The sequence below is a fragment of the Pleurodeles waltl genome, chromosome 1_2 (genome assembly GCF_031143425.1).
Source record: "Pleurodeles waltl isolate 20211129_DDA chromosome 1_2, aPleWal1.hap1.20221129, whole genome shotgun sequence".
Taxonomy (NCBI): domain Eukaryota; kingdom Metazoa; phylum Chordata; class Amphibia; order Caudata; family Salamandridae; genus Pleurodeles; species Pleurodeles waltl.
The window spans coordinates 210,270,013-210,294,609 of NC_090437.1; positions in this window are offsets into that span (position 1 = coordinate 210,270,013).

Here is a 24,597-nt window from a genome sequence, read left to right on the forward strand (position 1 = left end):
ATGAAGATTCTGATGTTGAGGATCTCATTACGCAATTGTTGAGGGATTGACCTCCACCCTTTGTGACATATTCAGGGGGTCCAAATACTAGTTCCACTACAACTGCTCCAACACAAGTACAGGGAACTGAGGGAGTAGCTCAGACAGATAGTGGACAGATACCAGGGGTAGTACAGAGTACATCTAATGCAGGGACTACTACTGTGGTCCAAGCGCAGATGCATCCACCTTCAGTAGAGAGAATTTATTCAGATGTACCAGTCCCAAACATAATGGTGCCAATGGAGCAAGTGCTTCCAAGGCCAATGCTAGTTCAGACAGAGCAGACTCCAATGTTCTTGCCTTCGGCATAGTCACAGAGTTTACCGAAATTTACCCCAATGACAGGAACACAGTCAGATATTACACCAGTCATGAACCAGGCAATAGGGGTAACATTCCCACCAGGTGCAAGTGTTAGGGCAGCTCCCGATGCAATATCGCTACCAATTACTGTTGGTCCAGCGGTTCCCTTATTTGCGCAAAAGAAATCAAACACAGGAGAGCAGAGTGAGATGTCACGGAGTCTAGTGAGAAGGGGAGTAAATGATCCTGTACAGGTAATATCATCCACAGGTCAGACTCTCAACAGATCTAGACCTTTAATGGATCTTAGTCCACTTTTAGCGTTTCCAGATGCAGTGAGTGGCCTGAATGCGAGTCAGAGTTTGAAACCTTTGACGCCGCAAGCTTCAGGTGCAGTGGTGCAACAGCTACCAGTGCCAAATGCGAGTAACATTTCATAACAGGGATTGGCAGCCCAGCAATTGTGTGAATGGTTAGACAGTCTAACCACTCCTCAAAATACATTCAAAGAGCAGATAAGTTGTGTGAGGTTAAATATAGAAGCAACTGAATAAGTTGAGGGAACAACAGGCGTGAACAGATTGGAAACCTACACTGAAGAAGAGTTGAGGTATTTATGTCCAAAGATAACAAGAGAAGTGAGTAGGATACATCAAAAATTGGCAGAGCTAGCAGAGAAACGTGGCATTGAGATTGAGAAAACGAAGCATTTGAAATGCAGTTATAGATTAGATTTCAAGGTAAAGGACTTTGAACATATGAGATCAGCGGGAATGAAGGCCCATTTGATGGAATTGCTGCAGAGTGCTCAGATTTGAGGAGCATTAGAGAAATGGGAAGGTAGATGGACGAAGAAAAAAGATAAGCAAAAACGGGATTCACAAGAAGGGTCTGAGGAGGTTCAAAAGGAAAAGGAATCAGTAAAAATGCTTCCGAAGAGAGAGATTCCAGGAGGGCGGTTTGTTCATGTTCCATGGCACAGGAGTGATATATTGTCATTTACAAATGATTACCCAAAATTAAGAGAGAAGCCGGTCGAGTGGTATCAGCAGACAGACAGATTTGTAAAACTTTCCAAATATTTGTGGGAGGACTTAAACACACTATTGGAGATAGTAGTACCAGCTGACTTGTGGGTTGAGTGTAAGAGAGCAGTGGATTGGCCAACGAGTGAACCGGAGCGGGATAAGGTAATGGGTGTGCCTTCACCTGAGGTAATGAAAAATTATTATAAGGTGATTGAGTTCCTGAAGACAAGAATTTCTCCCCAAAACATTGATTGGCAGAGGATTGATAGAACAGTTCAGGAATCTAAAGAGTATAAAGAGTCAATACATACTTATTATGAAAGATTGTTAAAAGTATTCAAGGAGTACAATGGTAAGGAAGCAATTGAGCCGAAAGACATGTTGCATTTTGTATTCAAGTTCGTCGAAGGTTTGAGACCAAAAGTAGGGAAGATGATTAAGAGTCATTTGATTTGCTGGCAGGCAAAGCCTATTGATGAGGTATTGCAATATGCAAAATACTGTAGTGACGAGATTGAATTGAAACAGAAAAAGTTGAAGGAGAAAGCGATGGTGAGGCAAATAAAGGCAGCTCAAACAGGAGTGCAAGGAGCTACAGTGCAGCCTACTGTTATGCTTCAGCCTCAAATGAGAGTTAGAGGACATGGAGTTGACATGATGCATAGTCCGGACTTAGGGACTGTAGTGGTTCAGAATGACATGCAGGGGATGAAAAAGATGTTGCTGTGTCATTTGTGCGGAAACGTGGGACACTGGAAGTGGGAGTCTCCATTGATAACGCAGGATGGTGTTGTTCAGCAGAGTGGTGATGTGAGTACATTTCAAACTGTGAAAGTCCCAAAAATGAAAGGATTTATTACCAATGTCCAGAATCGAGGACAGCATTTTTTACTGGTACAGCAAATGCAGGTGCCACATGCACAATTAACCCAATTACAACAAATACAGCAGCAGGTTCCCATGGTGCCTAGACAGCAAATGCAGATACCTCAAGCCCCAATGGAGCAGCAACAGGTGATGCTTACTCAGCAGGTCACAGGTCAAAGACAAGACAGTAGTAATAACACAGTGCACATTCTACAGTGAGGATGAAATTAACGAATAATGGATGAGTGACAGTTCGAATGAAAGAGCTTGTATGCTTGCAGCTTCCCTAGAAGTAGATCAGAGAGGACCTTTCGTGAAGGGAAAAGTGATGGGTTAGAAGGTCTCATTCTTAGTGGATACAGGAGCTACATGCTCTACAGTGAGAAGTATAGAAGTCCCGAATTTACCTCTTTCAGGCAGGACAGTTCAAGTTGTGGGTGTGGAAAATAGACAGTTGACAAACCCAAACACAGAACCAGTGCAGGTTGAAATTGGAAATTAGTAGGGACTACATAGATTTGTGGTGTGTGATTCGAATCCGGTATCTCTACTGGGCAGAGAATTGTTGTGTAAGAGGAAATGTTCCATTAATTGTTCCGACCCTGGAATAGAAGTTCAAACAAATAGCGATGATGAGGAAGAAATGATGGTTAAGAGTGCTAATGAAGAATACCCGTTGATTGAATTTTTCCCGATGTTTATGGTGAAGGAATTGCATGCAGATCTACAGGGAACAGGGAAGGAAGAAGTCTGGGACCTGACAGGTAAAAAAGTAGATCTGATTAAGGGAGTAGAGCCGATTAAAATTTCTCTGAGGCCCAATGCAGTATTTCCGCAGTTTCCACAGTATAACATGCCACAAGATGTTCTAATGAAGGTGGCACAGATAATTGGAGATTTTCTAAAACAAGAAGTCTTGAAAGAATTATTGAGCAGCCCGTGCAATTCACCAATAATGGGCGTGAAAAAGCCATGTGGGAAAGTATGTGTTGTGCAGGACTTGCGAAAAGTGAATGATTTGTGGTTAAATGTTGTCCAGTGGTGCCACATCCAGCAGAGATACTGTTTCAAATTCCTTTAGATGCAGAGTGCTTCACAGTGGTAGATTTGTCACACTCTTTCTTTTCTGTGCCTCTTCATGAGGATAGTCAGTTTATTTTTAGTTTCAAATTCTTGGACATAATCTACAGCTGGTGCAGGCTTCCACAAGGGTATACATAGTCACCATCACTGTTTAATTAGATTTTGAAAAAGAACCTGGTGTCATTGGAATTGCCATACTAATCAACTCTAGTACAGTACATTGATGACTTGTTGATCGCATCCAGAACAAGGGACGAGTGTAAGTATGACTTGATTGCCCTGTTGAATCATTTGGGAGAATTTGGACATAAAGTTTCAACTGTGAAATTGAGGTATTGCCAAAAATCTGTGAAATACCTGGGACATCAGATTGAGAAGGGATTAAGGAGACTCTCCAGGGAGAGAATTACCATGATACTGCAGAGAAGTCCCCCGACTTCACACAGAGATGTCAGGATGTTTCTTGGAATGGTGGGGTACTGGAGACAGTGGACTCCTAATTTTGCCGAAATTGCTAAATCTTTACAGCAGTTGACACATAAGGAAGTTACAGATCCCTTTGTCCTAGATGAAGATCAGATAAAAGCATTCACTGAATTGAGAGAGAGTTTGTGCAGAGCTCCAGCGATGGGAATGCCTGATTACACAAAGGCTTTCACTTTGTTTTGTCATGAACTTGATGCTTGTTCTTTGTCTGTTTTGACACAGGTCGATGGAGGTGCTTATCACCCAGTAGCTTATTTTTCAGCTACCTTGGACCTGGTCACAGCAGTTTTACCAGGTTGCCTGCGTGCAGTAGCTGCAATTGGTCAAAGTCTTTCCCAATGTGAGGGGGTAGTCATGGGATACCCGTTGACGGCAATGGTACCACACTCTGTTGAGATTTTACTGACAAGGACGAAAATGCAATACTTGACGGGTGAAAGACTGACAAGGTATGAGACGAGCATGTTGGGTGTTTCAAATGTAACATTAAAGAGATGTACAGAGCTGAATCCAGCAACGTTGCTTTCAAGTGATACTGTTGAGATTGAAAAAGAAGAAGACGTTGAGCATGATTGTCTTGAGGTAACTGAACTATGTACAAAACAGAGACCTGATATTAGAGACACAGGTTTGGAGGAAAACAATCAAATTGTTTTTGTTGATGGTTCGTGTCTCAGAGATGGAACAGGCACACTAAGAGCAGGATATGCAGTGTGCACAATTACAGGCACGTTAGAAGCTTCCTGGCTTCCAGGTGTATACTCTGCACAAGTAGCAGAATTAGTAGCTCTTACTAGAGCATGCTGTGTTTCTGCAAGATTAAGAGTCACACTCTATACTGACAGTCAATGTAGTTTTTGAATTGTTCATGATTTTGACAAGTTGTGGTCGCAGTGAAGTTTTATGACCTCGACTGGAACACCAGTGAGAAATGGCGACCGAATAAAAGAGTTGTTGTACGCAATATAGTTACCTGAAGAAATTGCTGTGGTAAAATGCAGTGCACACCAAAAGACGCAGGATTACATTTCATTGGGAAATGGATATGCAGATCAAGTTGCAAGGTTTTGAGCACTGAACTGTATATCGTTTAAAGACAAGTGGGAACTAATGCCTGAAGAAGAAAATAATTGTACAAGTTTTGTTTTAAAAGTAATTGATACACTGGAAGAATTGAAAACAATATCAAGAGAATGCAGATAAGGAAGAAAAATGACTGTGGATCAAATTAAAGTGCATTCAAAGATCTGATGAAATTTGGGTTTCTGAGGAGGGTCAGATGGTGATGCCAAACAGTTTGTTGATTCAGATGGCGAGGTATTATCATGGCCAAGCACATATTCGAAGAGATGCCATGGTTAGACTGTTTAAGGTTGATTGGTTTAATCCAAAATACAGACAAGCAGCAGGGGCAGTATGTCATCGATGTGTAATATGTCAGCAACTAAATGTGAGAAAAGGGACAGTGGTGAATTTGAGCCACGTTGGAAGAGCAGGAGGACCATTCAGCAGAATGCAGTTGGATTTCATTACGATTCCTGCATGTGGTGGATTGAAATACGTGTTGGTGATTGTGTGTGTGTTTAGTCATTGGATTGAAGCATACCCTACTCGAAGAAATGAGTCTCACAGTAGCAAAGCTGTTGCTTAGAGAGTTAATACCACAGTTCGGATTTCCGATCTCTTTAGAATCCGATGGAGGAACTCACTTCAATAATGAAGTGATCAAACTCTTATGTGCAGCATTAAACATTGAGCAGAAGTTGCATTGCAGCTATCGCCCTGAAGCATCAGGACTAGTGGAACAAATGAATGGTACTTTGAAGTCAATAATTGCCAAAATGTGTGCCGTAACTAATCTAAAATGGCCAAATGCCTTGCCATTGGTATTGATGTCAATGCTAAATATTCCTGAGAGGAAGACAGGACTGTTGTCCCATGAAATCCTCATGGGCAGAGCAATGAGATTGTCAGCAATTCCAACCAATGAACTTGTAAATATTACAGATGATATGGTGTTGGACTACTGCAAAGGCCTGGCTGATGTGGTTCGCTCTTTCTCTCAGCAGGTCCAGGCTGTTACCCTGCCACCCATCCATGACCCAGGTCACAATTTGAGAGCTGGAAATTCGGTTGTCATCAAAAAGCACGTTCGGAGGACCTGTTTAGAACTGCGTTTCAAAGGTCCCTACCAGGTGGTGCTAACAACTACAACAGCTGTGAAGTGTGCAGTACCACCAAACTGGATACATGCAAGCCATACAAAGAGAGTGGTGAGATCGCAAGAGCATGAAGAGGTGTGGTTGAGAGCACCAACAACAGCGAAGCAAGTGACTGTAAATGAGCCGGAACAAGAGCAAACTGATCCTGAGGTTGATCCTGAGCTTGTGGAAGATGGATCAATCACCCCTGTAAGAGACAAGAGTGCAGAATTACAGGAGGGTGATCAGGAGCCTAACTCAACGGTACAGCAGAAGAAACGAGTATAGTAGGGGTTCTCCCAGAAGCAGATGGTGCTGAAAAGCAAACAGAGCGAGTGCCAGATCAAGAGGGTGAAAGAGTTGAGACGGATCAAAGTCAAAGTGATTCGACTCCTCCTGAACCCGTTGCAGGTCCATAAAGAGAAAACACCATAGAAAGAGAAAAAGAGAATAGTCCAATCCTGAGGAGAATATTGACTGAAGGAACAAGAAAAGGAGATAATTGGCCTGAGTCGTAAATTGGGAAGAAGAAGGAATTGGTCATAAATGAAACAATAGAGGAAGAAGTGAATACTACGAGGAAAGAAGAACTGAGTGAAGGAGAATTAGGTGGAGAATGAAGGTTCCTACTCAGTACTTTGATGCAACCTGAAGGTGATCAATAGACTGAGTTGTTGAGCTGATCTAGATAAATCTGAAAGGAGACTGCAAGATAAAACCGGAAAAGACATTGATAACCTGATGTGACAATTGAAAACCCAGATGTGACAAGCTGCTAACTGAGTTTTAACAGAGGAGAAAGGGTTCCTATGTGTGAAACTGAACTGTGAGAAAGAAACATTTTTTTCTTCATTTTGATTTTTTTATTTTGATATTCTGTTGCACTTTATCTAAGAGTTGATTCTACTTTCTGATTCTTTACAGATCATGGCTGAAATAGATAATCATGTTAGGAATATTAGATATTGTAGGTATTTGAGTGTTGGACCGGCAATTATATGTGGAATAATGTTTATAATGATGATTGTGGGAATGTCTGTTCATGAAATGAAGGAAGCTACTATTGCTTCCATTCCTGAGACTACTACATTAGCAGCATTAGAAAGGTTTAAATTAGATGAGAAATACTTGCATGATTATACTAATGCTCAAGGAGAGCTTTCTTCTAATGTATTCTATTGTTTGTTGAATGAGTATGTTGAGACGATGGATGAAAGGAATTGTCTTGGTTGTACGCAAATTCCTTCCTCGGTGGAAGAAGGGGTTACGTACCACAGTCTCCCAATAACTTATGGCATAAGCTGTAGTTTGCTACTAACAAGATTCTATAATCAAGAATATATTCAGTACTTGTATTCCAACTATGATCTTGATTTTTTCTTTTGTGCATATTATTAGATATTTGAGTAAAATAGCCAAGGAGCATGATATAGTATTAGTTAGAGGTTTCTTTGAACCGACATTGACGTTTGGTACCGCATATGCCCGCAGAAATAATTTAACTTGCTTCCTAACCTCATTAGAAAAGAGCCTCATAGTGCATACTGATGATAGAAGGAAGGCATTGAAGGAGAGGTTAGAGAAAGGATTGGAGGAAAGGACTCATAAAAATGATTATACTTATACTGCTATTAAAACACAAGGAAAATTAGCTTTAGATGCATTACATGTAGGGAAACTTTGTATGTATAGGCCGAAATCATGCACCAACACTTTCTTTGTAGAAACGAGTGAATGTAGACATGTGTTTTTGTTTCAGAGTAAATGGACTTTTATGCTGAATGGTCAGGACCCTGCAATTCCCGAAATCTACTATATTTGTGGACTTAATGCTTATTACTGTCTTCCTAGAGGATGGTAAGGGACATGCTCTATTGGAATGGTTTTTCCTAAAATTTATCAAATTGATGATTTAAAGAAATTTCCGAAAGTAACTGAATTACATCACGAGCGTCAGAGAAGGGACACCTCTTCTGCAATTGTGGGAGACATTTTTGGGGCAGTAATTCCTTCTCTAGCAGTTATTTTGAATGCAATCAAGATACGAAAATTGTCTATTATTGTGGATAACATGCTGACAAGCTTTACAGGGGCAATACTCCTGTGAAATTCTGAAATGGCTGCGGATAGAGCTCTGACACTTCAAAATAGGCTTGCGTTAGACATACTTTTAGCGAAGCATTTGGCGGAGTGTGTAAAATGATTAATGCTAGACATTGTTGTTCGTATATACCCAATAGTGATGAGGAGATAAGAGACTTGCTTACTAATTTAACTATTTCATGCAAGGATTTGAAAGAATTGAAGGAACCAGGGGTTTAGGAAAAGGTTGGAAATGGATTTGCTTCAGTGGGTAATTGGTTTAGTCAAATTTGGAATGGGGTATTATGGACAATTGTACAGGGGATATTAATTGTGACTATTTCGATACTAGGATTATGGGGTACATGTAAGTTATGGCAAGAAGTGAGATTAAAGAGATCTAAGAATAATCAGAGGAGGGAAGAACAGCCTAGAAGAAGAATCTATAGAGAAAATTAAAGGAGAATCAAAATATGTCAGAAACTGAACTGTAAAATAATGATAAAGGAAGGTGTGATGACATATTTAGTCATCAGAGGAGGGACTGTTGAAGCAAATATGCTAATTAAGAAAATTTAAATTTAAGAAAAATTAAGAAAATTATTAATGATCTATATGATATTACTAATGAGAAAATGTGTAGAGAAATTAATCGTAGAAAAATAATGTGCATGTTTGAAAAATGTGCTCTCGGTGTATGATCACCATGTGTATTAAAATTACTGAAATTGTACGAAATAATGTCATAATGAGATGTATAACCTATGTTTTACATTAATTTATAGTACAAAGTTAGCTGAACTAAAGGCCTAGTTCCACTGGGCCTCGCACACTCGAAACATTGAAAAACCAAACGCCTTGTAAAGGACTGGAAATTGCTATATACAACCTTGACCCATTCGAAGTTCAAGTTACTTAGCTAGAGCCATATGCAACAATTTTAATACCTGATGAGCCGGATGATGAGAGCATTGCATGAAGAACCAATCCGCATCTTGTAACTCGCAATTTATGAAAATTAGTAGATTTGGCAAACAAAAACTATAGGTTAAAGTCATATCTGCTGACTGATTGACCAATTAGCAATTAGGGGGATGGACTGAGAGACCCTAATAAAAAGTCATGACAAGGGACGAGAGATCAGAGTTGTGAGAGAAAATTGATGACGTCAGGAGACACTGTCTGAGGTGATATTGGCATCATACTCTGTGAGCCTGATTCGTAGCTGACTAATTGATGACCTGAAGATGAAAACTGATCTGTTGCTGATCCATCCTAGATAGATAGCTATAAAATGTGACTGACGATTTATATGCCTTTTCTTCTAGGTACCAACTGTGCTGATTATAGATATTCTTATAGATAGATTTTTCCAAATTAATGTTTTCTCTAAAAGGTTTTCAAATGAAGTCCCACATGCTGATGCTAATCCTGGTTAGGCAGGCTGTTAAGGGTGATGCTGACAGTGGCAAACGACTGACAAACTTACTCTGCTGAACTTTGCTATTAATGCTGATATTCCAAATTTATGAATTTGCATTGTCATATACGTTTCTTCCAAGAGATGATGTTTTCTATTAATAAATTAATAAAGAAGTGGTTTTCAATAAAGTTCTAACTAGCAGAGGATTTAGAATTGTAAGCAATAGGGAAATAAAAATTGTTAACTCCTTACCGAGTTTTGGTTATTCATGAGTAGGTGGGTTTTGGAGGTGATTAACTAAAATTGTTTCATGATTAGTGATGGTGATTTTTGGTTGAATGATATTCCAAATTTATGAATTTGTATTGTCAAATAAGTTTCTTCCAAGAGATTATGGCCCTCATTACAACCCTGGCGTTCAAAGACCACCAGGTTTGTTTTGGAGTTTGCACCGCCAACAGGCTGGTGGTGCAAACTCGCGTATTACGACTGCTGCGGAAGCGCCGCAGTCGCACCGCCGGGACCGGTGGTTTACGGCCACATTGGTCCTGGCGAATTTAATAAGGAAATAAAAATTGTTAACACCTTACCGAGTTGTGGTTATTCATGAGTAGGTGGGTTTTGGAGGTGATTAACTAAAATTGTTCCATGATTATTGATGTTGTTATTTGGTTGAAGGGTTACCTCATGACTAGGATGCTCCATGCGATTCAAAAGGTTCATCGACCTATACACGTCCCCTTGTAAGTTTACTTACTAAGGACCAGGCACGCTAACAAAGCTCTTCTCTAAAGGTGTAAGCAAGCATGTAAGATTATTCTTGTGAGCATAAGCTCTACTATATGTTAGTGTAGGCTCAAAGAATCCTCTAACTAATAATTTGTCATTATCCTTGGCTACTCTACTCAAATACCTAGTAATAGGAACAATCAAAAACACAATGTTGTGATTAGAGTAGAAACACTGAATATACTCCTGGTTATAGAACCTTGTTAGTAACAAACTACAACTTATCCCATATGTTAATGGAAGACTATGGTAAGTGACTCCTTCTTCACCTTATGAAGGAATCTGCGTACAGACAAGACACTCCCTTGCATCCATCGTCTCAACATACTCACTCAAAAAACGATAGAAAACATTAGAAGAAAACTCTCCTTGTGCATTGGTATAATCATACAAATACTTCTCATCTAACTTAAACCTCTCTAAAGCCTTTAATGTAGTAGTCTCTGAAGCAGAAGTATGGTTGACTCCTTTGACATCAAGAACAGACATACCCACAATCTGTACCATAAACAAAATCCCAATCATAATTGCCAGCCCTATGCTCATGTATTTACGGCGCCTAGCATTCCTAACCTGCTTTTCAAAATCAGCCCTGATCTGTAAAGAATCAGAAAGCAGGAGTAACTTAGAAAACGTGCAGCAAAAACCTAAAATAGATAACTCTTCTTTCAGCAGTTCTGTTTCACTTCCAGGAACTCTTTTATCCTTGTCAAAAATCGGTTAGCAGCTTGTCAAAATCAAGTTTCAAAAGTCAAATCAGGTTATCAATGTCTTTTCCGGTTGCTTTTAATAGTCTCTTTCTCTAAAATATTTCTCAGGTTGTTCCAACAGTTCAGTTCATCAATCTTTTCAGGTCACCTCAAAATATTGACTCAGAACTTCCCTATCAAAACAAAAAGACATAGGGCCAGATGTAGGTAAGTATGGTTTTGCGAGTTGCAATTTGCGAGTCATAGAGACTCGCAAATTGCAACTCGCAAAACCACATGCAGAAAGGTGTCTCAGACACCTTCTGCGAGTCGGTATGGGGTCGCAATGACCCACCTCATTAATATTAATGAGGTGGGTCGCAAATTGCGGCCCCATACCGACTATGGGCACTCGCAAACATGGAGGCCTGCTGTCTTCAGCAGACCTCCATGTTTGCGACTGCTTTTCAATAAAGCAGGTTTTTTTTTTCAAAGTGCAACCCGTTTTCCTTAAAGGAAAACGAGCTGCACTTTGAAAAATAAACCGAAACCTTTTGTTTCGGTATTTTTCAGGGCAGGTAGTGGTCCATTGGACCACTGCCTGCTCTGAAAAATTATTTTTGTGATCATTCACAAAGGGGAAGGGGTCCCATGGGGACCCCTTCCCGTTTGCGAATGAGTTACCATCCACTTCAAGTGGATGGTAACTGCGAGTTGATTTGTGACCGCTTTTGCGGTCACAAATCAACTTACATCGCGGTGCGAGTTGCAAATAGGAAGGGAACACCCCTTCCTATTTGCAAGTCGGAAACACATTTTGCGAGTCGGTTCCGACTCGCAAAATGTGTTTCTGCATCGCGCACAGGCATTAGCGCCTCGCAAACGGCGTTTTTCGCCGTTTGCGAGGCGCTAATGCCTTGCTACATCTGGCCCATAAACCCTTGCTGCCATTAGTTTGTAGTTGCAAACGCCCATTCAGGACCCGCATATATTCGACTTGCTATTCTCTTTCTTTTCAACTTACGATCACCATTCAACTCTCCTTCACTTAGTTCTTCTTTGCTCATAGTGTCTACTTCTTCCTCTATTGTTTGATTGACAGTCACCTCTTTCCTTTTCTCCACTTGCAAATTCAGCCGCTTATCTCCTTTTCGTGAATCTTCTGTCTATATTCTCTTCAGGACTGAAATTGAATCTTTTTCTTTCTCTGTGGTGTTTTCTTTTGACGGACCTGCAACCAGTTCAGGAGGAGTCGGATCACCTTGACTTTGATCCAGCCCAACTCCTTCCCCTTCTTGGTCTGGTACTTGCTCTGTTTGTCTTTTGGAATCTGCTTCTGGGAGAGCTCCCTCGGTACTAGGCTCTCCTTCTGGTTCAATCGAAATAGGTTCCCCAGCCCCTTCCCAAGATCTCCTCCTTTGTCTCTCACAGGGGTGATGGAACCATCTTCAATGAGCTCAGGTTCAGCTTCAGCTCCTCCTTGTTCCTTTTCCTGTTCTGGTGCTGTAATCTGTCTCCCAGTTGTTGTTACTCTCAACAACACTTCTTCAAGATCTAGTGGACATGCCACTTTCTTCGTGTGACTTGTGTGAATTCAGTTCAGGATCCCAGCACACTTCATAGCTGTCGTAGTCGTGAGGACCACTTAGTATGGGCCCTTCCAAAGAGGCTCCAAACACGTCTTGTGCACATGTTTTTGGACAACAACCCAGTCACCAGCTCTCAGGTTGTGCCCTGGATCGTGAATCAGTGGCAGTGTGGTGGCCTCCACCTGCTGAGAGAAGGAGCAGACTACATAAACCAGACTCTTGCAGTAATCCAACACCATATTATCTGTAATGTTGACAAGTGCATTGGCTGGAACTGCTGGCAACCTCATTGCTCTGCCCATGAGAATCTCATGGGGCAACAATCCTGTCTTCCTGTCAGGTGTGTTTCTCATTGACATCAACACTAAAGTTTCAAATTCGTAGCTGCACACATTTTTGCAATTCTTGACTTCAAAGTACCATTCATCTGCTCCACTAGTCCTGATGCTTCAGGTCAGTAACTACAATGCAACTTCCGCTTAATGTTCAATGCTACACACAACAGTTTAATCACCTCATTATTGAAGTGCGTTCCCCTGTCTGATTCTAAAGAGATCGGAAATCCGAAGCGTGGTATCAGTTCCCTAAGCAGCAATTTTGCTACAGTGAGACTACCATTTCATTGTGTAGGGTACGCTTTCATCCAATGGTTAAAGATGCTCACAATTACCAACACAAATCTCAAACCTCCACAAGCAGGCATCTCAATGAAATCCAATTGCATTCTGCTGAATGGACCTCCTGCTCTTCTAATGTGGCTCAAATTAACCACTGTCCCTTTCCCTGCATTTAATTGCTGGACAATGACACAACAATGACATGCTGCTTCAGTTGAATGTCTAAACTTGGGGTTAAACCATTCAATTTTGAACAAACAAACCATAGCATCCCTCCCAATGTGTGCCTGACCATGATAGTACCTCGCCATCTGGGACAACAGACTATTTGGGAAAACCACATGACCCTCCTCAGATACCCACAACTCGTCCTGTCTTTGAAGACATTTCATTTTGCTCCATGACCATTTCTCTTCTTTGTCGACATTACTCTGCAGAGTTTTTAACTCTTCTATTGTGTCGATCACTATTAATGCAAAGCTCTTACATGCAGACTTCAGTTAACAATTCCCACTTGTCTTTGAACGTTAGACAGTTCAATGCACAAAATCTTGTGACTTGATCCGCATATCCATTCCCCAGTGACACGTAGTCCTGCGACTTTACATGTGCACTACATTTCACCACGGCAATTTCATCAGGGAGCTGAATTGCATGCAACAACTCCTTTATTCTTCACCATTTCTGACTGGTGATCCAGTAGACGTCAGAAAACCTTTCTGCGACCACAATTGACCAAAATCATGAACTATTCCAAATTCGTATTGGCTATCTGTATAGATAGTGACTCTCAATTAAGCAGAAACATGTCATGCCCTAGTAAGGGCAACCAAATGTGCCACTTGAGAAGAATACACGCCTCGAAGCCAGGAAGCTTCTAAGGTACCTGTAATTGTGCTCACTGCATATCCTGCTCTCAGTGTCCCTGTGCAGTTTCTCAGACAAAAACCATCAGTGAAAACAATTTGGTCATTTTCTTCCAATTGGGTATCTCTAATAACAGGGCTCGGTTTTGTGCACAACTCAGGTACTTTGAGACAATCATGTTCAACATCTTCTTGCTTTCAATTTCAGTAGTATTACTTGGAAGTAAAGTTGCTGGGTTCAGCACTGTACATTTTTTCAGTGTCACATTTGGTGCACCCAGAATACTTGTCTCATACCTAGTCAACCTAGCACCAGTCAAGTATTCGGTTGTCGTCCTTGTCAGTAAAATCTTAATCGAGTGAGGGACTGTTACAGTCACTATACCTTCACAATGTGAAAGACTCTGACCAACTGCGGCAACTGCATGCAAACAACCTGGTAAATCTGCTGCAGCTGGGTCCAAGGTAGCTGAAAAATATGCTACTGGGCGATGAGCACCTCCATGGACCTGTGTCAAGACAGACAATGAACATGCATCACACTCATGGAAAAACAATGTGAATGGCTTTGTGTAGTCAGGCATACCCAGTGCTGGAGCTCTGCACAAACTCTTGCTCAATTCAGTGAACGCTTTAATCTCATCCTAGTCTAGCACTATGGGATCTGTGACATCCTTATGAGCCAGCTTCTGCAATGGTTTTGAAATCTCTGAAAAATTTGGGATCCATTGGCGACAAATAGCCCACCATTCCCTGGAACATCCTGACATCTCTCTGTGAAGTCGGGGGACTTATCTGCAGTATCATTGTGATTCTCTCTCTCGATATTTTCCTAGATCCTCTCTCAATATGGTGGCCCAAGTACTTCACTACCTTCTGACAGTACCGCACTTTCAGTGGAGACACTTTATGACCATACTTTCCCAAATGATTCAACAGGACAATTGAGTCTTACTTACACTTGTCCCTCGTCTTGGATGCAATCAATAAATTATCAATGTACTGCACCAGAGTCAATTGAAAAGGCAATTCAAAGGACTCTAAATTCTTTTTCAAAATCTGGTTTAACACGGAAGGTGACTCTGTGTTTCCTTGAGGTAGTCTACACCAGCAGTAGACTCAATCTAAAAATTTGAAACTAAAGATAAATTGACTATCCTCATGAAGAGGCACAGAAAAGAATGTTTGTGACAAATCAGCCACTGTGAACCATTCTGCGTCACATGTAATACAGCTGGATTGTGCGCTATGGGACATTTGACCACAATGTCATTTATTTTTCTCAAATCCTGAACAATTCGAACTTTCCCACATGGTTTCTTCAAACCCATTATCGGTGAATTACATGGGCTGCTCAACACCTCCTTTAAAACTCCCTGTTTTACCAAATCTGCAATTATGTGAGCCACTTTCATCAGAATATCTAGCATCATGTTGTAATGTGGAAGCTGCGGAAACACTGCATTCAGCCTCAAAGTAACCTTAATTGGCGCCACTCCTTTGATCAAACCCACTTCTTTCCCTGTCAAATACCACAAGTTCTCTTGCACTGTTCCCTTCAAATCGGAATGAAACTCTCTTACTGTGAACATCGGGAAACACTCAATCAAGGGGTACTCTTCATTTGTAGTTTCACACTCATTTTCTGGGGCTGGATCTTCCTTATCATCACTATTTCTCTGGATCACAATTCTCTCATTCGAGCAATTAATCAAACACTTTCTTTTACACAACAAGTCCCTTCACAGTAAGGATACTGGACTCGAATCGCAGACTAGAAACTTATACAGTCCTTGAAAATTGCCAATCTCAACTTGCACTGGATCTGTCATCGGGTTCGTCAAATACTGATTCGCCACCCCCTCATCCTGAACTGTCCTTCCTGAAATAGGCAAATTCTGAACTTCTGCACTTCTTATAGTAGAGCATGTAGCTCCTGTGTCCACCAAAAATGAGATTCTGTGACCCATCACCTTTCCTTTCACATATGGTCGCCTCTTATCTACTTCTAAAGAAGTCGCAAACACACATGGCTCCTAATTTGAACTGTCATGCATCCCTTCACCATTTATTTCATTCTCACTGTGTAACAGGACCATTACTACTTCTGTCTTATCTCTGACCTGTGACCTGTTGAGAAGGCATCATCTGTTGCTGTTCCATCAGGGATTGAGGTATCTGCATTTGCTGTCTAGGTACCATGGGAACCTGCTGCTGCATTGGTTTCAATTGTGACATTTGTGCACAGGGCATTTACACCTGTTGCATAGGTGGGAAATTTTGCATCTGATTCACATTATTCTGAAAATGTGGATTAGGACCCCTTATTCTCAGTCCTCTCACATTCTGAAATGTATTGACATTGTCACTTCTCCTGCACCATCATCGGACACTCCCGCTTCCAGTGTCCCACGGCTCCGCAAATGTGACACGATAACAGCTTCTTTATCCCCTGCACATCATTCTGAACCACTACAGTATTCAAATCCGGACCATGATTCATATTGCCTCCACAACCTCTACCTCTCAACTGAGGTTGAAACATGACATTTCCCTGCTGTTGCGGCATCTGTTGCACAAAAGTCCCCTGCAGTCCTGTTTGAGCTGCCTTAATCTGCACCACCATCACCTTCTCTTTCAACTTTTTCTGCTTCAACTCAATCTCATCACTACAGTATTTTGCATACTGCAACACCTCATCAATCGGCTTCGCTTGCCAGCAAATCAAATGACTTTTAATCATCTGATTGATCTCAGGTCTCAATCCTTCCGCAAACCTAAACACAAAATGCAGCATGTCTTTCGGCTCAATTACTTTGGTGCCACTGTATTCCTTGAATGCCTTCAACAATCTCTCACAGTATGCATGTATCAACTCTTTTACTTCCTTCACTGTCCTGTCAATTCTCTGCCAATCAATATTTTTAGACAAATTCCTCAACTTCAAGAACTCTATCACTTTATAGTAATATTTCATTACCTCAGGAGATGGTGCACCTGTACTCTTATCTCTCTCTGGTTCACTTGTTGGCCAATCTACAGCTCTCTTGCACTCAACCCACAAATCAGCTGGAACCACTATCTCCAGTAAGGTGTTCAAGTCTTCGCACAAACATTTCGCAAGCTTCACAAACCTGTCTGTCTGTCTGCTGATACCACTCTACTGGCTTCTCCCTCAGTTTTGGATAATCATTTGTAAATGATAGAATATCACTCCGACTCCAAGGGACATGAACAAAATTTCCCCCTGGGATTTCTATCATTGGCAAAATCTTCACCGGATCCTTGTCCTGTTATATAATTCCTCTTACATCTAGAGAATCTAATTTCTTTTTATCTCTTTTCTTCACACATCTGCCTTCCCACTTCTCTAATGCTCCCCAAACCTGAGCACTCTGCAATAAATAGTTCTTTAAGATGCACCTTCCCTCCAGATGACCTCATGTGTTCAAAATCCTTTGCCTCAAAATCTAATCTGTAACTTCTCTTCCAATGGTTTGTTTCCTCAATTTCTATGCCATGCTTTTCTGCCAAATCTGCCAATCTCTGGTGGGCCTTGCCCACCTCTCTTGTGATTCTCGGGCATAAGTATCTCAACTCTGCCTCTGTGTAGGATTCTAATCTATTTACCTCCTTTGTTCCCTCGACTAATTCAGAAATAACACAAAGAAGTACGGGGTTCACTAGTAAATCAAAGAGCGTGAGTAAGGGGCATGCTTATGCTCCCCGCTGCTCAAAGTCCTTACTATGAAAATGAAGTCAGTGCGACGCTGTGGAGTGTTGAAAAAACAGGGGGAATTTCCTTTATGGACTAGGTGGTCTCACACACTATATAGTGTCATGCTTCATCATTTGACCACCTAGTCCCACCCAGGTAGGGCAGTGCCACCTGGGTGGACTCACCCTCACCGTTAAAAGAACAGGAGGGAGTGCGTAAATTAATTCTTGGTCTGGAAAAATTTGGGATCCAGCTAACCTAGGGAAGATGAAAACACCTAACCAGTCACAAGTGCAAAGTTACAATTTAATAATGGTGTCTGTTTGGTGTGGTTAAAAACAAAATGTGGGACACCTCCGTGAGGACAAGGACTCACAGGGTCACCTATCTAAAATTCAGTTTCCAACATGTTACTGCCCTTAATAATGAGCCAAGGAAGGTCTTGAGGCATTCATCAGGGCCTCGGATCCCTAAGACTCACACTGGAGTAAAAGAGCCTACTCCAAAATAATGGAGAGTGAAAGTAATAAGATAATGGGCCAACCTTACCCAAGGAATTACCTTGAGGGGGCCTAAAGAATGTAAAACAGAGAGGCAATTAAAACAAAGGTGAAACACATCACTGCACAGCATTGACAAGGAGAAAATTACTCATGCACAGTATATAAGTGGAAGACAATTCTACCACTAACATCAAGGAGGAATTCTTACCAAATCTCTAAAGACTACTAGCCTCTGGTATCCAGGAGGGGGAGTGTCCCCTTATAATCAAACACTAAGGATGGAAACAAGTAGCAAAGATAAGGAGGAGAAATATACACACACAAGACAGGGTAACCCACAGCTATGCCTGTGCCTATCCATGAAAGCCAGAGCGGAGGAAGGTGCCTTAATCAGCACCAGTACTGTCCTCAGAAGTGGGTAGGTGGTGGAGTGTAGAAAGATGTGTAGAGATCATGGCTCAATAAATGAGAGAGCATCTCTAATAAACAAATAATGAGTAATGAATAACGCGTGCCAGCCAAAACGAACAGTGCATAGATATAAAAATGGCACATGAACCCAGACATAATCTTATCTGTGCTGCGCGTGATCCGAAGAGTCACTCACTACATCAAAGAGGGCGCTCACTGTGCGCCTTTACTGTCCTCTCCCTGGACCACTTGGTGGAATGGCTCAGGGAGAGTCGGTCTTTTATTAAGGGTGCGTTGGAAATCCTTCGTCACCACCGCAGGCCTGAGTTCCAGGTGTGGGCCATAAGTGCCTATTCACCGCCGCGAGCTCATGGTGCCAAAGGGCGTCAACGCAGAAACCGGAAGGGTGTCTCCAACGCCGGGTCAGGTGACCCGGCGTTGCACTGCTGGAGCTCCGGGGTTGCTGGGAAAAGCAGTTCCCAGCGGCCGCGCTGAGCCTCAGAGTGGAAAGAGAGCGAAAAGTGGGGGAAGCAAGGAGAGGAGAAGAGGTTCAAAGTACTAATTCACCTGCTTCCATGCTCAATCTGACACAATTGATCTGCTCCTCACCCTTGGAAGCATTCTGTGGGGTATACATCTTGTTTAACAATTCAGTCAACCGCTGCGCTGTCAACCCTTGTAACAAAATGTTACTCGCATTCACCCGTGGCGCCTGTTGTACCACTGCATTTGGTGTCTGCTGTGTCAATCACTTCAAGTTCTGACCTGCACTAGGTCCATTCACAGTAGCTGGAAATGCAACAAGTGGACTGAAATCCAATAGCGACCTTGATCCATCAAAGGTCTGACCCATGTAGAAGACTACCTGAACTTGCTTCATTTGGTCCCCTCCTCACTAAACTCTGAGACATCTCTCCCTGTTCACTCATGCTTGGTTTCTTCTGCGCAAATAATGGTACAGCCGGACCAACAGTATTTGGCAGCGATATTGCATCTGGGGCTGCTCTAGCAGCTGCACCCTGTGGGAGAGTAACTCTCATGCTCTGATTCATAACAGGTGTCAAGTCCGATTGTGTCCCTGTCATTGGCGTAAGCCTCGGCATCCTCTGCAGCTGAACTTGGGGAAACGAAATTGGAGTCGGCTCAGTCTGAACCAACAGTGGTCTTGAACCACTTGCTCCATAGGCACAACTACGTTCAAAGTCGTCTACAAAATAAGCAAATCAGGATAAATTCTCTAAATAGGTGGCGGATGCATTTGTGTCTGAACTATTGGAGTAGGCAACAAATTTGGTCCTTGCACCACACCCTGTGTCTGGCTAGTATTAACCTGTATTGGACTCACTGTCCCCATTGCTGGAAACAATTTAACATCCTGCAATGTCACTGATCTCCACTTCTTTTGTTCCCAATCTCATCTTGCCTCTGCTAAAGACTTTTCTACCTTCCTTATTCTCCTCTCAAATTTCATTTGGTGTTGCTGCCTAGCTACCAGCTCCTAAACTGGTAACGTCTAAAACTGTGCTGGTCTCAGAAGGGGCTTCGATTTATATAGCGCCATCCACAATTGCTCCAAAATTCTCATATCAAACATCCCATTCTCTGGAAACGCTAAGCTCCCATTTTCCTCTGTTAATTTGCATCATTGCTTCAACCAAAGACATGGTGCAACACCTCTCTCCTCCATTACTATGCAAGCTGGTGTATTCTCTGGCGGTGTAGGCTCCCCTACATTCACTCTAGTGTATGCATCTCCCTTTGGGGGCACTCTTCAATGCCTTAAAAAATATCATCTTTTCTACTTTTTGTTTATTCAAAATAAGATCAGGAAATGACTTTTACTCCCAAGAGCCCTTTCACCCACATTCTCAACCAATTGCCTCTCACACACGGCTGCCAATCCGTGCGCGGCCCCTCTCACTAACCAACCTATCCCAGCGCGGCTCCAATGACATCACACTCACACGTACTGCAGCTGACAAAGTCCTGCAGCTGGTCCTCCCACACTCCAATCCACTCAAAACTAATGCAAATTATTGTGAGCACTAATCAAAAACAAAAAAAACAAAAAAACTAAAAACAAATCTGCTGGCTTACTACAGGAAAGGTAACACAATCGCTTTAGAAACCTTATGGATTTTTACTTATGGCCCTTTAGCTCATTCAGCTATTCCTTTTTCTCGGTCTCCCATATTATTATTTTTTTCTCTCACCAACTTTTAACTCACACACTGACTAGTTGACCACGCCCAATCAACCTACTAAACCAGCCTATTACAACATATAACCAAGTGTCTCATACACTTTTCAATATACTCTGGAGTCTTAGACCATGCAGAGTCCATACATCAACAACCACATGGACAATTTTTTAGCACAAAGCGCCACACACATGTGAAGTTCGACGACTTCCCTACTCTCATACTACTCAGTATGCACACTCCTACTAAAACTTCATCTGAAGTACGCAAACTCCGTAAATCCTCTCATATGTCACAATTCACCTGTGATTTGCATAAGCTGTGCAAGTGCAACCTATCCCTCTCACTCTATCACTAGAACGCCAGGAACATACCCAACACTACTAGGAGGATCCAGGATCTGGGAAAGTCATTTCTGGGCTTAAGGGAACATCATTTTCTTTACAAATGTAATTTTTGAAAACAAAATCAAAATCTCAGGAATACTGAATTCTCAATGACTGTCAACACCTGTCATTTACAGAGGTGAACCATCAGTCTCTTTACCACAATTGTTAACACCCTATACCGAACACTTATGACAAGCTCTTAAAGAGATGAACCATTGGTCCCTACACCATGTCTATTGACACCTGTCACATTCTGGACACCTATGGTAAGCTCACAAAGACACCTAACCATCAGTCTGCTACCATAACTGTTGGCGCGTCAATCCTTAATTAGTAAACATACAAGGGGACACGTATAGGTCGATGAACCTTTTGACTCGTATAAGATGTTCTTACCATAGCTTCAGAATGGACATCTATAATCATACACAATAATCAATAGTCATTTGTCAAATCAATAATCAAAAGATTTAGTAATTGTCACATACCATGACTTTTCAGCCATGAATAATCACACCTTTAGTAAAAGTTGGGTAATTTTATTTCCCTTATATTAACAATGTTAAAATCATGTAGATTATCTCAAAATCAAGTCAGAACGCATATGAGAAAAATATTCATTAACCAAAAGATGCGTGAAGCACAACCTAATCAAATCTTGAATCACAATACATTCTAAAGCATCAGTGCAAATCATTTGCAAAGTTAACTTCAATAAGGCTACATAGTCCATAAGGTTTAACAAAGTAGTCTATCAAATCATTTGTCTAAAATTTAGGAAAACATCTAGCTAAAGAGAACTAAAAAAACAGCGCAGTTGGTACCGAGAAAGAAAAGGCATAAAAATACAATTCAGCCATATTGTCATATTTACCTATCCACGGAATGGGTCAGCAACCAGAATCAGTCTTCGTCCTCAGGTCATCAATCGATCAGCAACACATCAGGCTCTTAGTCAGAGAGTATGAGCCCGATGACATAATCTCAAATCTCTTCTAAGTCTCTTCTTTTCGACAGTGGTCTGCCTAAAATCTGAATGAGGTTTGAAGTCTCTTCCTTCTGTCATGTTATTATATCAAAGTCAACCAAACTAACCCCTAATTCCTAATTGGTCAATTAATCATATGTTATAACTCTGTACAATAGCTTTCATTTACCAAATCTATGAATTCTAATATTTTGCCTTTCACACAACGTTGATTAGTCTGCCATACGATGTTCTCATCATCCAGCTTGTCAGGTATTGGATTTGTTGCATCTTCGTCTTCAGTCAGTGTATTCATTGTTTGCGTCCTGGGAAAGACCCTCTTGCACATATTACACACATTTTGATACATTACTAGAGACATCATCTCCTGTCCGTTGGTTCCCACAGAAAGCTTCAGTTAAGCATTTTATTAAACAATGAGCATTTCACAGTTCACTCTGTCAGCATTTTCTAGTGAACGCTAAGAGGTACAGATTTTGCGTGAGGCCTGGCAAACTAGGCCAAGACAGTCGCTAAGTTAAGGCCTACAATTAATAAGCTAAAGCATAATTCATAACCCTTAATATGTCATATTACTACATTAATCTAATACATTTTCAATATTTCATGCATATTTTTCTGCAATTAGTACATTTCGTGAACACTGGTGGCCATCCTTCGAGGTCACCTTTTCAAACGTGCACATTATTTTTCTCTACGTTATTTCATTTTCCACAGAATTCATTGGTCAAAATATATAAACACTCATTGATAATTTCTAATTAAGACATCTGCTTCAGCGCTATACATGCCATTTTTTGTCTAATGAATAATCTTTTGAGGAAGAAATGACTAATGGCTATCTGTCAGTCAATTGTAATAAGACTTTATCAAGCTGCATTATGGATATTTAAATCAGCCATAGCAGACCTAATCATGTATAGCTTATCTAGATTCCTTTCATCAGCCTGGATATTACAAAAGCATAATTAAACAGCAATTGTAAGTCTCCTTTATTAGGTGAAACTCTTACAGAAACTTTACTGGTATATCTGTGTTTTAGTGGTATTTTTTAATACACAAACTTAAAAAGTACATTAGGTGATTATGTTATACATATTAACTATTAAAAAATCATGTTATTACATGTGAAATTTTATAAAATATGAAGGCATGATTGAAAGATAGTATTTTAATCCCATTTTCATATTAAGAGTGATCCACACGAGCAGAACAGCTGTGATGCAGTCCCTGCAAGTCACTGACTACACACTAACTGCTCATTTTGTCATATTTTCAACTTGTGCAGCAAAGAAACTTAGGCCCAGATTTATGCTAAAGTGGCGCAGCACAGTGCTGCACCAGAAATATCAGCGCTGTGCCACTTTTGAAATGCAGGGGTGCACCGTATTTAGAGGAATACTGTGCACCCCTGCATTTTCCCCTGTGATGGCGCAGAATTAAGATGTCTAGCGCCAATGCAGGGATACTTGCTCCACAGTGCAAGGGTGTCTGCGTTGAGAGGATGTCCCTTTCTGCACATAAACAATCTATAATGGCGATTTGCCACTTCTATGTGTGCTGCAAAACGCAGCACACATAAAAGTACCAAAGGGTCTTTTTGAATTATTGTTTATGTGCAGGAAGGTGTCCCTTCCTGCAAGTGAACAATTGTTCATGACATTTTGCATCTTATAAAAAGCTAAAATTCAGGAGGAATAAAAGCATTCCTCCTCGTTTTGCCATGGGTGGCATTAGTGTTTGGCGCTGCCTCTGGTTTAGGACAACAGAATGCAGCACACAGAGAAAGAGAAAGAAATAAGGAGAAATAAAAATATTTCTCCTTGTTACGCTTCCCACGGTGAGGCGTAAGGTTTTGGTGCTTCCCCAGGTTTGTGTGATTAAGTAAATTTGGGGCAGCATAAATCCCTGGGTGATGCATGGGAAAATTCACCACAATGCCCATGGAATGTCTCCCTTGTGTAGAGTAAGGAAATGCAGTGACTTGTGCTGCTTTGTCTTGCTCCATATCTATGAGGCCATGCAAAGCAACACAAAGTGGCTTTGTGTGGCTTTATAGATATGATTGAGAATGTAACACCACCGGAGCATCAAAAAGAGTGATGATCTGGCAGCGCAAGCCTCTCATAAATCTCAAAATAACCTCCTTAATAACCCCCCCACGGAGCTCCCTTAGAACGTCTCATGCAAGGATGACAACTAATTTAAACTTTTGTGTATGAAGAATAGCTTTGTGTTTTTCTCCACACAAGTCCCTGTGTGCTGAAAATTGCTCCATGCCATACTCGCACCAGAGGAAAAAAGTCCCTCTTGTGTGGGCAC